Raw genomic sequence first — 16,079 nt, 5'->3', positions numbered from 1 at the left:
TGTGAAAACACACTTACAGATACTAAGACAGTAGCTCCCAGTGAGTTGGCATTTTCGAGATTTGGATCTAGGCTACTTGATTCAAGATCCTAGTGTCTAAATGATCATGCTATAAGATTCCTTTTATTTAGTCCAGTCACCATTATGAATGTTTTCACATGATGCTTATTTGTTACATAATTTACACAATTTGGAGACAGGCTCAATCATTGATGTAATTGGCTCATATACAAAGTGATTTTTTAAAGAAATAGTTTTACGTATAAAATGTGATTTTTTTCTTCTTCTTCGTTTCATGCTGTGATTGTTGGCTACCTTACATAAATATACATGCAAACACAGACACATGCCAACTATTTTTTGGAGGAATAAAAGCTAGTTGTAAATCATCATTAATTTATGCTTATATCATTTTTCCTTTCTTCCTGAATATATCAATGTTTATTTCCTAAAAACAAGAACATTATTTTATGGAGTCACTGTATGGTTACCAAAATCAGCAAATGATATATGGATACAATATTATCATCTAAATCCATAGTCTACGTTCTGATTTTTCCAATTTTCTTAATAATGTTGTTAATGCCTGTTTTTTTCCTGAATTCAGGATCACACGTTTAGATATTGGTATGGGTTGGCTGTTTCCCCATCCAAATCTCATCTTGAATTGTAAAGCCTATAATTCTCATGGGTTGTGGGAGGGACCCAATGGGAGATAATTGAATCATGGAGTGGCTTCTCCCATACTGTTCTCATGGTAGTGAATAAGTCTCATGAGATCTGATGATTTTATAAGGGATTTCTTCTTTGACTTAACTCTCATTCTTTCTTGTCTGCCACCATATAAGACATGCCTTTTGCCTTACACCATGATTGTGAGGCCTCCCTAGCCATGTGGCACTGTGAGTCCATTAAACCTTTCTTGCTTTATAAATTACCAGGCGTTGGGTATGTCTTTGTCAGCACTGTGAAAACAGACCAGTGCAGATATGATGTTTCATTGGTCTCCTTTAATCTAGTCTAGTTCCTCTGCTTTTTTGTCTTCATTGACCTTGACATGTTTGAAGAGTACAGGCGAGCTTACTTGTTAAACTTTTTTCAATTTGAGTTTGTTCCATGTTTCCTTGTTATTAGAATTAGGCTGTGCATTTTCAGCAGGAATAACACTGAAGTGACATTATGTCCTGTTCAGAGCATCATATCATCAAGCACATGATACTGGTCTGTTACAATATCGGTGATGTTAATATTGATCATGATATCAAATGATCTGTTTTCTACTGTAAAGTTTACTATTTTTCACTATGATATTAAGTAGTCTGTGGAGAGATATTTTAAACTATGTAAATATCCTTTTCCTCATCAGATTTTCATCCAATAGTTTTAATATCCATTTATGTTTTTCCAACTCCATCATTCTAATGAGGATTACTTAGAATTCTACTGTAAGAAATAGCTTTGTCTTCAGCATTTCTTTATTCTTTTATTTTTTATATCAGTATGTGCTTTTATGATTCTTTGCTTGTTAAATTCTTTACTATCACACTTTTTCTCAATGCTCAAATTGTCCTAGAATTGAACAGTAGCAGACCCTTCAAACTGATTTGTTTATTTTCCATGCTTCTCTGTGATTTTTTTTTCTTTTGAGTGTATATGATTTTTTTCCTCAGGTAACAGAAAATGAATAATAATGGGAAATATCAATACAAGTCCTGAAAATTACTGTATTCTACTGGGTCCTTCTAATTTACCTCCTCTGGAAATAGTTCTTTTTTATAGTTCTCTTGATATTCTACTTCATGACACTGATAGGCAAGCTGTTCAGCATCATTCTGTCATACCTGGACTCCCATCCCCACACTCTCCGTACTTATTTTCAGGATTTCTGCTACACCATCAGCTCCATGTTTTAATTGCAGTACAACCTCTGGGCCCACAGAAGAATATTTCTTATTCCAGTGTTACGATTCAAATTTTTTTTGTCCTCACACTGGGAACAATGGATTGCGCTCTACTGGTGGTGATGTCCAGGACTGTGATGCAGCTGGACACAGCCACTTTCCTTATACTGTCCTTATGACTGTGGCTTTTTGGGTAAGTAGCTTTACCAACTCAGCATTTGATTCCTTTTTTACCTTCTGGATAGCCCTGTGTAGACATCACGATTATGCTTACATCTTTATATTTACATCATTGTTAGTATAAAGATGGTTCATTAACAGAAAGAAACAGTCTATGTTCTCACTGAATCATGCAGCTTTATTAACATTATCTTTTCCATTATAAAATGACTTTGCCTCCAGGAGACTGAAAAGAACATATTATGAAAAGCGCAGCATTGGAGAATCTGACAACATATCATCTTGTTTAATTAAACCAAGTATCAAAAACATTCATTTTTATGAGACTATTTTAGGAAATTCATAATTAAGAATGAGGTTAAATTATGAGGGGCAAAACAAATAAAAATAAAAATAATATTAACTTAAGTAAAACAAAAGCTTATTTATTTCCCTCATAAAAAGAATTTCAAAGATAGGTGGTCTGAAAGATAAGCCACTGAAGGTGCTTTGTACCAGGTTCCTTTTAACTTATCTTGGCCTTGACTTCCCCAAAATAGATCAAGATTCTGCTTGACCTCCATCCTTCACACTCACTCAGCATAAAGAAGGTCAAACCCTTCTTTGTTTTCCTTTTCTTTTCTTTTTCTTTTTTTTTGAGAAGTAGTCTCTCTCTGTCACCCAGGCTGGAGAGCAATGGTACAATAGCAACTCACTGCCACCTCTGCCTCCCGGGTTCAAGTGATTCTTTGCCTTAGCCTCCCTAATAGCTGGGACTACAGGCACCAACCATCATGCCCGGCTATTTTTTTTTTTAATATTTTTTAGTAGAGATAGGGTTTCACTATGTCGACCAGGATGGTCTCGATCTCTTGACGTTGTGATCCCCCTGCCTCAGCCTCCCAAAGTGCTGGGATTACAGGTGTGAGCCACTGCGTCTGGCCAAAAAGGTCAAACCCTTCTTTTGAAAGATTTGTCCCTGTAGTTCTATGAGGAACACATTTTATATATTTTTAAATTTTATATATTTATACGTAACATAAATTTAAATATAAAATATTCAATACATTTAAAAATATTACATTTATATATGTTAATATATTAAAATATATTTTAATATATGTTATATATTAAATATAAATTTTATCTATGTAATATATGATATATAATATGTATACTTTAAAATATTAAAATATATACATTTATTTTAATATTTTATTTTATTTTATGTATAATATATTTTATTATATATATATTATATATATATACACACACACAGAGATAGAGAGAGAGAGTATAAGGCATTGGCTCACACTATTATGAAGGCTGGGAAGTACCAAGAACTGCGGCTCAAAATACGTGGGAACCAGAACAGCCAAAAGTGTAAGTGTCAGTCTGAATCTGAAGGCAAGAGAGTACTGATGCCCCCGTTCAAAGACCATGAGACAGAGAGAGTGAATTCTTTGCTGCCCAGACTTTTGTTCTATCCAGACCTTTAACAGATGGGATGAGCTTTGCTCACATTGGTGGAGGACCGGGGCAGTATCAATGACTTTACTCAGTCTACAGGTTCAGATGTTAATCTCAGTCATCCAGAAACACCCTCACAGACATGTCCAGAATCATGTTTAATCGAATATCTGTTCACTTCATGAGCCCATCAAATGGAAACATAAGAGTAATTGTCACAAGGCCCTTCTCTTCCTTCTCTTTAAAGTCTATTGATCCCAACTTAGTGACAAACAAGGATGGTGAATTTACCACATATCCTGGAAAGCCATATGCCTACATAAAAATCAGAACTTCTATTGTTAGAGAAAAATTAGAGAACAGATATTGACACTCATTTAATAATATCTGCCTCTGAAGAGAACTGACACTGATGAGTGAAAAAGGAGTTTCCAGGAAGTAAAGTGGAATAAGCTCCCTGAAATATGGAAAATAATGTTTATATCATTTATAAGAATTATTATTTTCAACATTTGTTGATATTATGATTTGGTGAAAATTATTACATAGCTATTTTCTTTTCATTCCAGTATATTTTTTTGAAAATTTATGTTGTCCTTTGAGATATTTAATATGTATGCTTTACCATTTTTAATGTATAATAAAACTTTAGATGTCTCATGTCAAGAATTGAATTTTGAATATTCCAGTGTAATTTCCCATAGAGTATGCATACACATACAAACCATTTAAACTGTATATTTCAAATAATGAGTTTTCACTGCTACTTGGTGGTTTTAAATATTTTTAGAGAGTATCTTTTGGTTTCTTAGCTTGAAGAATGAGGATGTGGCTCTTTTTCACATTCCTGCACTACCATATACACTCACACACATGCACACAAGAAGAGCTGATGAATTACTTTTATGTATTTGACTACAAAGAAACCAGTGTGTGTGTGTACATGTGTGTGTTTGAAACATGTCTCCTGAAATCTTTACTCCTCTTGTTCCAGTCTAAACTGGATTTTTCTCTAGTCTCCTCTTTACACCCTTTTGTTTTAAATGCCCTGATTCCTGGGTCCTTCCTAAATTTATTTCTTCATTTTTTATGAAATATATACTTCAACAATGTTCTATAGTTACTCTACAGCACAGAAAAAAGGTGCACAGAGAAAGTTAATTTGACCCCTTGCATGTTTGAAAATATCGTTTTATCCTTGCATTTAGTTCGCAGTGAGATTCATAGACTTCCAGGAGAGAAAAGACTTTCCCTCAGAAATTGAATCTATTGTCCAGTTCTTTTTTAGCTTCCAGTGTTGCTTGTTGGAAATAAGAAGTCATTTTTATTCCTTTGTATGTGATCCTTTAAGCCTTTTGTATGTAACCCATTTTTTTTTTTTCTTTCCAGATGCTCTTAGGACTTTTCCCCAACGTCCTGAAATTGTATAAGGATGAAGAGTAGTTATGAGTATTGATGAATTTGAGCCACATTGTAGATACTCAGTGGACCCTTTTTTGTGGAAAATCTTATCATTCTACTCTGGAAAAATTTCTTAAGTGATGCTTTCATAATATCCTCCCCATCATTGTCTCTCTCAGTGGAACTCATTAGTTGGCCTTTTAGACTGAGCTTTTGTTGTTGTTGTTGTTAACTTTTTAGAATTCTATTATTTTAAAATCATTTTTCTTTTTTTACCTGTAAAATTTTCCATTCATTGCTTTTCAACATTTCAATCATTTATTTTTATTTTTGTCAAAAAATGTCACGTTTCTAAAAATTCACATTCTCTGAATACTCTCATATCATAGACGTAATAGAGTATTTTTAGCTTTGTAGATGAGAATTATAATTTTATATGAGGGGGCTTTATTCCCCATATGATCTCCGATGTTTTATTTGTTCATTTTTCTATCTTTGGATTTTCATGTGCATTTTTTTGTATTTTGTTTTTAAGGAGGTTCTCAAATATCTGGTGATCCTTGGCTGTCCAATCGAAATAAGAAGTAGGCCCTAACATTCTAGTAGGAAGATTTATGTATGTGGTAATGGCTTGTTTAATCATAAATTTGTATTTAGGTAGGGTACAAGTTTTTTTAAACATTTACTTTAGGTTTGGGGTACATTGTGCAGGATTGTTATGTAGGTAAACTTCATGTTGCGGGGAATTTGTAGTTCTCTATTCTACAGGGCAGTTTCCTCAGAAAGAAATCCTCTGGTCATCTGCCAACAACAGAAAAGCATAGAGGCCAGAGTAGTGGGACGCAGGCAGCCATCGGGGCAAGAGGACCTCCATTCAGTGCACTCTCAATCACCTGGTTCCATGAGTCCAGGGGGTGCCTCATCTTTGACCTTAGCTAGTCCAGATGTCTGCAATTCACAGTCTCTGTAATTCAACAACTTCAGAGAATAAGCCTTTTTTTTTTTTTTTTTTTTTTTTCCTGCAGAGCTCCAGAAAGGGCAATTGACTAGTTTGATGGACTTGGGGAGAACATCAGGGCGACTATCTGCTCCTAAAGACAATTTCAATAAATCTTTTGTTTTCTGTCCCACTTCACACTTTGCTTTCAGAGGTAATTTGCATCTCCAATTTTTGACACTTTCCATGGTTCTGTACCATAAATCATGATTTTTAAAAATTGTCATTACCCAACTGTCATGTTCTGGATTTTTCATGTATACACTCAGTTACTATTCATCCATATGCTTTCTATATTCCAAAAGTAACATTTTATGTACTAAAATCTGCTTCATTTGATTTTTTTTGCTTGTATATCTTCAAAAATAACTTAATGTCACTTTAGTTGGGTTTCCAGAGAGACCAGAAATGCCTGTTGCCAATTCACCATTTATAAAATCGAAAATCTTCACTTAGTTTCCAATAATATATTTTATATTTGTTGTATTCTATTAAAAGTGCTCTTGTGAAGTCACCAATAACCACTCTTGTGCCAGAAACAATGTAATCCTTCCAATGACATTAATCTTGATGTCACTTAAAAAATCACAAATGACTTAAAAAATGTTACTACCTGACCTCTCTGTCTTTAAGAACCTCCTATTCTCTGATCTTTTTTTAAGTCTCAGATTGTTCTCAATCTCCTTGTGTTCTAGTATTCTTGCCTTCCGATCAGTCTTGGTGTCTACTGAGATTCTGATTTTATTCAATCCTAATCTTATCCTACATAATGAGTCATTCTATTTCTCTGATTATTTTCACTACCAATTGCATCATGGTGACCCACAAATCTGAATCTCCATCCCTGACTGAATTCCTGATCTTCAGACACATATGCCCCTCTTATGTGCAGATATTTCAATCCTGCGAACATCTTAATTTGGATGTCCTAAAATAATCTCAAAGTAAAGCTAATAACAAACTCACCATCACCTACAGCATGCATGTTTTTTTTCTCGTGGGCATCGCAACTTAGTAGATGACTGTACTCATTAATTCAAGTATTTCAGAAAAGGAAATTAATCAAGAGTTTCCCCTTTCTCTCTTATTTATCATGTCCACCAAATTATTTACAACTTAATTTTTGATTTATTTCAGATTTTACTTCCCACTTGAGCCTATTACTTCAGCTCTACCTTTTAGATTTATCTGATATTATCTCTTTCTCTTTGAACCCGCCTCAATTAATGCTTTCAGAATGAACTATCTAAGATTTAAATTTGGGAATTTAATTGTTCTAGCATAAATGCTTTAGTGCTAACTACTACTTTTACTTTAAAGGCCACACTTCTTAGAGTAGAATGCAAGAGCCATCATTACTAGCCATTATCTCCCAAAATACACTCATCTCCCCAATTTCTTACAACTTAACCCCAGTGGATAAAAACATACTTGTAGATTTCTGTAAACTTGATACTGTTTTATATTTCAGTGGGTGTATTTTTATACCTTATTTTTTTAAACCTTTTGGGTTTTTTTTCAACTTTAAATTCAGGGGTACATGCGCAGGTTTGTTACCTGTGTGTATTGCATGATGTTGAGGTTTGGGTTGAGAATGATTCCATCAACCAAGTTCGGTATTATATTGGCTGTGGGTTTGTCATAGATGGCTATTATTTGAGGTATGATCCTTTCATGCCTAGTTTCTTGAGTGTTTTTATCATGAAAGTATGTTGAATTTCGTCAAAAGCTTTCCGTGTCTACTGAGATGATCATATCATTTTTGCTTTTAATTCTGTTGATGTGGTGGATTATATTTATTGATTTGCATATGTTGAACCAACTTACATCCCAGAAATGAAGCTGACTTGATCATGGTGCATTAACTTTTTGATGTGCTATTGGATTCAGCTTGTTAGGATTTTATTGAGGATTTTTACACCTACATTTATTACAGATATTGGCCTGTAATTTTCCTTTTTCATTATGTCTTTGCCAGGTTTTGTTATCAATGTGATGCTGGCTGGCTTCACAGAATAAATTAGGGAAAAAAATTGTCTTCCTTGATTTTTTGGAAGAATTTCAGTAGAGTTGATACCAGCTTTTCTTTGTAATCTGGTAGAATTTAGCTGTGACAGCCGAGCAGGGTGGCTGATGCCTGTAATCACAGCACTCTGGGAGGTTTAGATCAGCGTATCACTTGAGGCCTGGTGTTCGAGACCAGCCCGGTCAACATGGCAAAACCCCATCTCTAATAAAAGTATAAAAATTATTCAAGTGTGATGGTGCATGCCTGAAATCCCAGCTACTCGGGAGGCTGAGACAGGAGAATCTCTTGGACCTGGGTTGCAGTGAGCTGAGATTGCTGCCAGTACACTCTAGCCAGAGTGACAGAGCAAGACTCTGTCTTAGATAAATAAATAAATAAATAAATAAACAAACAAACAAACAAACAAACAAACAAATAAATAAAATTTGGCTGTGAATTCATTTGGTTTGGAGCTTTTTTTTTTTTTGGCTGGTAGTTTTTATTTTATTAGTGATTTAATTTCAGAACTTGATACTGGTCTGTTTAGGGTTGCAATGTCTTCCTTATTCAATCTTGGAAGATTGTGTGTTTCTAGGAATTTATCCGTTTCCTCTAGATTTTCTAGTTTGTGTGTATAGAAGTTTTTGAATTGGTCCCTGAAATTTTTTGTATTTCTCTGAGATTAGTTATAATGTCATCTATAGTTATAATGTCACTTATTAGTTTTAATGTCACCTTACTATTTCTGATTGTACTTACTTGGATTTTCTTTTTTTCTTTGTTAATATAGCTAGCAGTCTAATGATCTTGTTCATCCTTTCAAACAACCACCTTTGGGTTTTGTTGACTCTTTGCATGGACTTTATGGTCTCAATTTCATTTAGCTCTGCTCCGATTTTAGTTCTTTCTTTCCTCCTCATAGCTTTGGAGTTAGTTTGTCCTTTTATTTCTAGTTCTTCTAGGGGTGAATTTAGGTCCTTTATTTGAGATCTTTCTGACTTCGTGAGGTAGGTGTTTACCACTATGAGCTTTCCTCTTAACACTGCTTTTACAGAATCCCAGGGATTTTGGTATGTTGTGTCTTTGTTTTTATGCATTTCAAAGAGTTTTTTTTTTTTTTTTTTTCTGCCTTAATTTTATTTCCTGTAATCCCAGCATTTTGGGAGGCTGAGGCGGGTGGATCACTTGAGAGCAGGAGTTCAAGATCGGCCTGGCCAATATGACAAAACCTTGTCTCTATTAAAAATACAAAAAGCTGAGGCAGAAGAATAGCTGAAACCTGGGAGATGGAGGCTGCAGTGGGCTCAGATCATGCCACTGCACTTTAAAAAAAAGGGAGAAAAAAAAAAAAGAAAAAAAAAACATTTATTGTCCTTTATTTTTGTTTGATTAGGTTTGCTTAAAAGACCAGTTTTCAAGCTCTAAAATTATTTCGTATACTTGGTTGACTCCATTGACAAAGCCTTTAATTGTATTTTGAAATTCAAGATGTTTATCTTTTCCTTCACTTGCTGGATTACTTTAGAAGAGTCTTTGTGTGTGTTGACTTTCAAACTTGTTTGGGATCTCATTGAATTTCCTTGCAGCCCATGCTTTGAATTCTTTGTTTGTCATTTCTGAGTTTCCATTTTGGTTAGGGACTATTGCTGGAGAGCAAGTGAAGTCCTTTGATGGTGTCGCTACATTCAGATGTTTTGTGATGCCAGAATTTTTGCACTGGTTCCTTCTCATCTGCAGATGCTTATCCTTCTAATTTTTTAAAATTATTTTTTGTTTGGGTAAGAGTTTTCTTTTTCTTTCTTACTCTATAATATTATTTTTTCTATTTGTCTTCTCCTTCCCCAGGGGGTACTACTGTACAGAATGCTGGGTAGGGTCTTTTGGCTTTGCTTCTATAGCTGTATGTATTTCTTTTGGCAGGTTTTATATTGGTCTGTGCAGACTGACCTACAAGCCACTAGATCACACTTATGTGTAAAAGCTAGCTATAGCCACTGTGGTTGGGTATATACTTGATCCATGTTTAGTGCCAGAAGCTTTCTGTTGCTTCAGGCAGTGGGCTGATTCATGGGATGCACAGTGGTCTGAGTATCCTGCTCAGCTCTGGAGAGGTAGGAGACATGATAGGAAATGCCCAAACTGGGCATTTCCACCTACAGGTACCCCCATGGCTGGCACAAGAACAAACACAAAAGGGAGAATCCAGTGAGTGGCCACCAAGTGCCCAAGTTGTGCCCAAGCATGCAGCTGGAGAAGTGGGGCATATCAGGCTGCTGAGCCAGGGATGCAGTTGTTCTGAATGACTGGAGATCTGCCTAGGTGTGTAGCAGAGAGCCCCCATCCCCCTACACACACACACACACACACACACACCTTAGGACTTCTGCAAAGGAAAGATGGGGTACCTCAGGTTTCTGATCCAGGAGAGCTGGTACTCTGAATACCTGGATATCTGCATGGATGCGGAGCAAAGAGGATCTTTCCACACTATAATCAATGCCTAGGAAGGGTGGGGTATCTCTGGCTGCTGAACTAGATGAGTGGGTTCTCTGGATGCTTGGAGATTTGTCTAGGCATGAAGCAGAGAGGACTCCCCTGTACCAGGATATCATCACACAAAGGGTGGGTCATCTCAAGCTGCTGATCCAGACAGTCTGGTGCTCTGAGTGCCTGGAAATCTTCCTCCATATGGAGTGTAGAGACCCCTACTGTACCACAATCTATGCCTAGGAAGGATGCAGTGGATCAGGCTGCTTAACTAGACAAGCAGATCCTCTGAATGCCTTGGAATATGACTGGAGGTGAAACAGAGATAGCCTCCTTGCACTTTTTTTTAAATATTTTTTTAATTTTCTGGTAATCTCCTCCTATTTTTCTTGATCAAACTATCTTCCATTTATTGATCTTGATTCAATTTAGCTTCCAGCAGTAGACTGTCTTTCCCAGTCTTCCCAGGATGGAATTATTGGTCCTTCCTCTTCTTTCATACCATTCTCTATCTCTGTTTACAAAATAATTGTTCACTAGTGTCTGCCATAATGTTTTGTGTTTCTAAGGGACGGAGATAGTGTTTAATTCATTGGGAGGGCCTGAGAATGTAATACAGTGCTAGGAAAATAGCAGATAAAAAAAAATAAAGCTCTGTTGAACTATCAAGATATCTTTCTACTATTTTGTATTCTTTTACCTATTTTTTGACTCTTCTTTTAATATTTTGTTCTCACATATATTTGCAAATTGAGAATTCCTTTTTGGCAAGTGTACATGTTTTTACAGTTATGGCTGTACTATACTCTATCTCTTCATGAAATTCTAGTGTAATACTAATTTAGATAAAGTTGGTTGTACTTTGAAACTTGAGGTCTGAGACATTAATTCAGCCCTCAAGCTCTCTAGTTTCTCTATTAATTAAATGAAGAAATTGTACTAGATAAGCATCAAAGCTCTTGAGTATTTTTCTCTTCCCAGAAAGTTGTAAGAATATGTTACCTGCTATTTGAAAAAGGTGTTCTGGAAGCTTATAAGCAAATAGGCTGTTTTGGGTATCAGCAGTGAGTGCATATTTTTCTTTCCCCTGAAGAGCTAAAGGACTGGCATCTGGGCCCAGGAGATAGGAGTGGACTGTCAGGCTGAACATCTTGACTCAGTTCCCATTATCTATAAATGTGCCTTTAATGATGATTTCATAAGAAGGAAGTATAAGTAATATCTTGGCTTTCCTTATATATGGTACTAGATTTGAGATTATAACTAAAGTAATATGCTAGGATCATTGGGTTTTTTTAATTAAAAGTAATAGTACCTAGAGCTTTATTTTAGTATAAGCAATGATGTTTGGCTACTTGACATAATCATAAGGTAAAATTCAGAACTAACGAGGCCTATTTCCCAAATGAAAGCAATTTTAGTAATTTATATGGGTCACCATGACAAGTTTTCTCTTGTGACCAATGCACAATTTAACTTCGCTGAAATCTATGAGAGATACAAACAATTTCCTAGAGTTTCAAATCTTTGTGCATATTATTTATTTATTTATTTGAGACTAAGTCTCACTCTGTCGCCCAAGTTAGAGTGCAGTGGCGTGATCTTAGTTCACTGCAACTTTCACCTCCCAGGTTCAAGAAATTCTCTGTCTCAGCCCCCCGAGTAGCTGGGATTACAGGCACCTGCCACCATGCCTGGCTAATTACCGTATTTTTAGTAGAGACAGGGTTTCACCATCTTGGCCAGGCTGGTCTTAAACTCCTGACCTTGTGATCCACCTGCCTTGGCCTTCCAAAGTGCTGGGATTACAGGTGTGAGCCACCGTGCCCAGCCCTTGTGCATATTCTTAATTGCTTCCAGCTAGAGCCAAGCTGATTCTGGATAAAACTGCACATAGAATTAGAAGAAAAATAAGAACTCCAAGTTTATTCACTTAAAAAATGTAATCTGTATATATATTTTGTCAAGCTCATACTAAACTTAGCATTAATCATTTCAACTTTCTTGAAAGCAGCTGATGGACCAAAGAGAATCTCAAGCATTATTTATCACCATCTCATTTTTTATAGTATTGATGATGTTATTTTTCCTTTCCAAGCAGAAATATATGAAGTGACTTGCTTTACTGTAGAGAACTCATGCATCAGTTATCAATGGTCTTTTACATTTAACATAGCACCATGTGTTTTCAACAATTTTCCATTTTGAATTGCTATATATCAAGTAGGTTCAAAGATGGTGTTTCAATGTTCACATTTTAAATTTTAGAAGCCCTCTCAACCTCTAGTCTCTTTCACTGTGTGGTACTTTGTTTAATTCTGGTGTGCTGGTGGTGGTGGTAGTGTGTGTGTGTGTGTGTATGTGTGTGTATGTGTTAGGGAAAGGAACCTTCAAAAATAGGAACTGCTTTAGATGGGTATGTGGACAGAAAAAAATCATTAGTATATGGCAGTTTTCATATTATCTTGTTTTCTTACCTCATAACTGTCACTAACGAAGGAGTATATATATCGTTAGTTTCCTACTTCTCTCTTAACAAATAGCAATAAACTTGATAGCTTAAAACAACAGAAATTTTTTATATTACAGTTCTCGAGGCCAGAAGTCCAAAATCAAGGTGTCAGCAAAGTCATCCTCCCTTTGAAGGTTGTAGAGTAGGATCCTTCCTTACCTCTTCCAGATTCTGATGGCTTCAGCCTTTTGACTTGTGCCTATATAACTCCAATCTTTGGCCCCTTCTTCACATGAGATTCTTCTCCTCTGTTTCATATCTTCTCCTCCGGTGAATTATTCCATCTCAAAATCTTTAACTTAATTATATCTGTAAAGACCCTTTTTTTCTAAACAAGGTCACATTTACATTTTTCAGGGATTGGAATATGAACATACCTTTTGAGGAGGGCCATCATTCAATCTGCTGCTAATCAGGCCAAAAGCACAAGTTTATAACTAGAGGAAAATCTTATCTATTTCTCTGCGTCTGGCAACCAAGTTCCTGATTCATTTCCCTATATGGATAATTCTGATTAGATAAGAAAATCTCAATTAAAAAATATAGTTGACTGCTGTTTACCTTCCTTTTTTTCTGAGGCACACAATGTCTTGATCCTTCTACTTTCTAAATACACCTCTTTGTATCTTTCATGGCTCTCATTTTGCTTCATTCTTTCCACTTATTTTTCTCATTTTTTTTTCTATCTTTGGTGTATAGACTTTGACTTTACTGTAGCTAGAAAGAAAAGGAAAAATGTTTCAGTTGCATGTATATTATCTACTGCTTCAAATCCAAATCACACTGTAACCAATTTTTTAAACAGGGAAAGGGGTTGAGAATGTGCTGGTATATACATGCACAGTGAGGTCAAGTAATAAAAGTAAGAGACTACTAGAGAAATAAACTGACAGACAATAAAATAAGTAAAACAATTTACAACTTATTTGAAAAATACATGATGAGCTAAAAAGACAGATCTGTTCCAGAGAGAAATTATGTGAATGCTAGAACTTGAGAATAGGGAAAAATGCTTACAAGGAAAATTAAATCAGGATAAATCACTTGACAATACCCTTCCAAATTATCTGAAGAATTGATAACTTCACAAATGAATAAGTTTCTACCTTAATTGCTGTTTATATGTAAATATTTTTTTTCCATTTTCACAGGCATTTATTGAGTACCTACTGTGTACTAGATACTTTGTATTGTATTGATTCTGGTATAAATTCAGAAACTCTGTTATGTTGGATCCTAGGTATGAGTGTGGTAGCCAAGGTCTGCAAACTCTCAGTTCCCTGGTTTGCACAATAGAGAAAATATAGCATATGATAGTAAAACAAATGTAAACAAGTAAAACAAATATGCAAACAAGGAATTCTCAACTGAGTTTTATAAAAGTGAAATTATACTCAACAGAAACTATATTTGAATGGTTTAAGATGTTGGCGGGCGCCTGTAGTCCCAGCTACTTGGGAGGCTGAGGCAGGAGAATGGCGTGAATCCAGGAGGCAGAGCTTGCAGTGAGCTGAGATCCGGCCACTGCACTCCAGCCTGGGCGACAGAGCGACACTCCGTCTCAAAAAAAAAAAAAGATGTTTGGAAATTAGTTAAATATCAGAACAGTTTTTGTGCACAGTGTGCTTTTGATAAAGATTAGATAACTGTAATAATGATGCTGAGGATCAATAAATAGACCTTAATATTAGAAAATAATGTTGTTGTGTTCTCATACTGAAGTATGGAAGAAGAATGTGATGATTAGTATAGACAATTCTTCTTGCCATGGATGTTATGTAAAAACAATTTTTAGAATGTATTGAAGCTATAACAATAGAAAGTATTTCTAAAGAGTTCTTATTCACATTCTAAATTTTCATTAGAGTCATAGGAAACTTCAGCATAAACCTTAAGATTTTACATTTCAGCTCAAGTAATATGCACATAAAATTTGACGTTTTCCAAAGAACAGGAAAATTTCAGAGTAAAGGTTGATATACACCTTTTTTTCATCATTGCTTTTCTCCATTCCTTAAATTCTTATTCTGATTTAAAGTTATGACAATCTTCCATTTCACTGGCATTTCATAAAAAGAGCACAAGGATTTTCTAATAAAGGCTTTTGAGGTCTCTTATTCTTCTTCGGAAACTGGGCACTTACTTTCTGTGCATTTAGATCACTTCTAAGACAATCATCTCTCCTAGTCTCTACAAACATAAATAGAAATGTTCTGCTTTCTAAGTTATAGTTCTCTTTAAGTATACTTGCTATATCTTCACTTTTTGTGCATGAATATCAGATTAGGTCTCATCAAAAGCAAGTTTCGTTTAAAAAGTAATTTCAAAGCCAACTAGCATCATAACAACACATTTTAGCTTGTACCTTTCCTTCCTGCTCAGAAAACACAAGGTGATGTTTGTCACTTGTATTTAGAGTCAAGTGATCTCCAGGAAGCATACCGGATAAATTCACATAATGCCAGGTTCCTGACAAGAGTTTCTTGTTGGTTGGCCTCAGTAGCTCTTGCTTAAGAATTGCAGAAGTACATGTTTCTTAACACATACTTCCTCAATAACCCTATTAGGTAATCTTAGTATCATTTCTCTGTACTCTGGGAGGCTGTGCTTTTGCTAAAACTCCCTTTGCTTTTTAACTTAAAAAACATCAGAATTTATTGAGTCTATGAAGACCTTTGATAGACCACCAAGTGATAATAAATCAATAAGCAGAAGCACAATCTGTATTTTTGGAAACATGTTTATATCTTAAAATAAGCTAAAAATATTGTAATATTTTAAAAATTCATAGATGGCTCCTCAGAACTCATTATTGCCCATTGTCTGCTGGAGAATATACCTCTTTAGTTCTTTGTAGGATTCAGAGCTATTTCTGGATCTCAGTTATGAAGCACAGGCTGAATCATTCACATGGTCTCTGAAACTTGGATGGGCCCAAGGCCAAGTTGTTCAGAGGAATTTCTACTAATCGTATTTTAGTCCTGTCTTTGTAAAAGGCCATGAATTAACTTAATAGAATATCTGTTAAGCAATCGTTTAGTGAGATCTTAGCTTTTACTTTAATAACCCATTTGAAGGGAAATAGAAGTGTAAAAAAGCAGTCTTTCCGAGTGGTTCAGATCACAGACTGTGGACTCTGACCAT

The 16,079-nt window shown here is 35.3% G+C and overlaps 1 long non-coding RNA gene across 1 annotated transcript; it reads right to left on the bottom strand.

Moving 5' to 3' along the window:
• Nucleotides 1–3,336: 3,336 nt before the first annotated feature.
• On the bottom strand, nt 3,337–15,420 carry LOC111540085. Its single transcript, XR_002730886.2, has 3 exons — nt 15,301–15,420; nt 13,497–13,652; nt 3,337–4,946 (listed from the first exon to the last, which is right to left on the bottom strand). It is a non-coding gene; the product is annotated as an uncharacterized LOC111540085 (long non-coding RNA).
• Between the last annotated feature and the right edge of the window lie 659 nt (nt 15,421–16,079).

The sequence above is a fragment of the Piliocolobus tephrosceles genome, chromosome 13, assembly GCF_002776525.5.
Source record: "Piliocolobus tephrosceles isolate RC106 chromosome 13, ASM277652v3, whole genome shotgun sequence".
Lineage (NCBI taxonomy): Eukaryota > Metazoa > Chordata > Mammalia > Primates > Cercopithecidae > Piliocolobus > Piliocolobus tephrosceles.
Note: the sequence above shows the minus strand (reverse complement) of the source record. Positions and strands in the feature narration are given on the sequence as shown.